This window comes from Penaeus monodon, chromosome 14 (assembly GCF_015228065.2).
Source record: "Penaeus monodon isolate SGIC_2016 chromosome 14, NSTDA_Pmon_1, whole genome shotgun sequence".
Lineage (NCBI taxonomy): Eukaryota > Metazoa > Arthropoda > Malacostraca > Decapoda > Penaeidae > Penaeus > Penaeus monodon.
The window spans coordinates 37,640,438-37,642,937 of NC_051399.1; positions in this window are offsets into that span (position 1 = coordinate 37,640,438).

The following is a 2,500-nucleotide window of genomic DNA, read 5'->3' on the forward strand; positions in this document are numbered from 1 at the left end:
GATGGAAGGAGGGAGGGAGGGAAAGGAGATGGAGGGGGATAGAAGGAGGGAGGGAGGGAAAAGGAGATGGAGGGGGATAGAAGGAGGGAGGGAGGGAAAAGGAGATGGAGGGGGATGGAAGGAGGGAGGGAGGGAAAAGGAGATGGAGGGGGATAGAAGGAGGGGAGGGAGGGAAAAGGAGAAGGAGGGGGGGGGAAGGAGGGAGGGAGGGAAAAGGAGATGGAGGGGGTGGAAGGAGGGAAGGGGATGAAGGTGGAAGGAGGAATGAGGGAGGAATGGAAATGGGTAAAGATGGAAAAGGGGAAGAGGGAGGGAGGGATCAAGAATTACAGAAAGGTAGCGAGAGAAAATGAAAGAAAGGGGGATAGAAAAAGGAAAATAGGGTTAGCGAGAACGAGAGAGTAAGGAATGGAAAAAGAACAAGGAAGTAAAAAATAATAATAAAAGGGGGAAAGAACGAGAGAAAAGAACAGACGAAAGAGAAAAGAAATAGAGGAAGAGACAGTAAGAGAGAGGAAGGAAACGAGTTAAAGAAGGAGGATGAAGGGAAAAAAAACATAGATAAAAAAGGAAGATGAGGATTAAGGAAATAAACATGACACGAAAAGAGAGAGAGAGAGAGAGAGAGAGAGAGAGAGAGAGAGAGAGAGAGAGAGAGAGAGAGAGAAGAGAGAGGAGAGAGAGAGAGAGAGAGAGAGAGAGCATCGAAATGTACAGATAAAAATAACACACACACAAAAAAGGGAGATAGAGAGGAATGAAAGAAAAGAAACAAGATAAAGAAGAAGTAGAAAAAAAATCCTCACTTTTCAGTATATGCAAACGATCAAGGATTGACTTGCAAATCTGTCAGTAGAAGATTATGTCATGAATACTGATGTGTGTGCGTAGGACGGGCGTACACGCGCGCACGCACACGCAGAAATGACGCATGTGGTGTCATCATCATCATCATCATCATCATCATCATCATCATCATCATCATCATCATCATCATCATCATCATCATCATCATCATCATCATCATCATCATCATTATTGTTGTTATTGTCATTGTTATTGCTATTATGATTTATGATTATTATTATTATTATCATTGATGTCATTATATTGTTCAGCATCATTATCTACAATCCTTCACCATCATCGTCATGTTCAACATCATCTCCTACGCCATTACCATCACCATTCCCATTTCCCATTTCCCATTTCCCATTTCCCATTTCCCATTTCCCTTTCCCATTTCCCTCACCAGCATAAGTAATATCGCCCCTTCAGTATCCCCGCATAACATTGGTTACATAATGCGACCAACCCGTTATTTGGAGACCTCGATCCGGCAAAAGAAGTGATCTTCAGTACAATATTTTTTTTTTAGGTATTTCATTTTATTTACTAAGCAACTAATCAGTCTTGTTTGTGGGGTTGTTGGTTTATTTGTATTTGTGTGTGTTAAGAGAGTGGGTGTTTGCTTGCTGTGTGTGTGTGTGTGTATGTGTATGTGTGTGTGTGTGTGTGTGTGTGTGTGTGTGTGTGTGTGTGTGTGTGTGTGTGTGTGTGTGTGTGTGTGTGTATGTGTGTGTGCGTGTGTGTGTGTGCCTGTGTGTGTCTATGTCTGTGTCTGTATGTCTGTATGTCTTGTATGTCTGTGTGGCCGTGCTTGTGCTCGTGTGTTTGTCCGAGTGTATGTGTGCATACACCACGTATTTGTTTTTGCACGTGTGTTAACATGACTGTATATGTATACACGCACGCATAAGCTTACGCATTTACCTACCCACCTGAATGAACAGTAAATCTCGAAAGGAAAATATATGAAGAAAATAAACTTGGCCGCAAATAAATAAAGGCAGAAAAGAACGTTTGATGCGGCCTTTGATTTCAAGGGACCCGCCGCCATAACTCAGTAGCGTCGGTGATCTTGAGAGACGCGAAGTAGTTGGGGCCGGGGTGGTGGGAGGGTTGAGTAGAGGAGCAGAGAGATAGAAGGAGGAGAGGGAGAAGGGAGAATGGAGAAGGAGAAAGGAAGAGAAGAGGGAAGGGAGAAAATAGAGAAGGAGAAGGAGAGAGGAGAGAAGAAGGAGAGGAGGAGGAAGAGGAGGAGGAAGAGGAGAGAGGAGGAGAAGAGGAGGAGAGGGAGAAGGAGAGGGAGGAGAAGAGGAGAAGGAGGAGGAGGAGGAGAAGGAGGAGGAGAAGGAGAAGGAGGAGGAGATGGAGGAGAAGGAGGTGGAGGTGGAGGTGGAGGTGGAGGTGGAGGTGGAGGAGGAGGAGGAGGAGGAGAGGAGGAGGAGGAGGAGGCGAAAAAAAAGAAGGAAGAAAAGGAGAGGGAAAAGAAGAAGGATAATCCGAGAAACAAGAGAAGGTAACAGAGAAGAGGAAAGAGAATAGAAAAGACACTAGAGATACGGATACAGAAAAGAGAGATAAAAAACAAACAAGCATAGATACGAGAAAGAAACAGACTTAGAACAACACACAATAAAGAGAAAATAAAAACAGA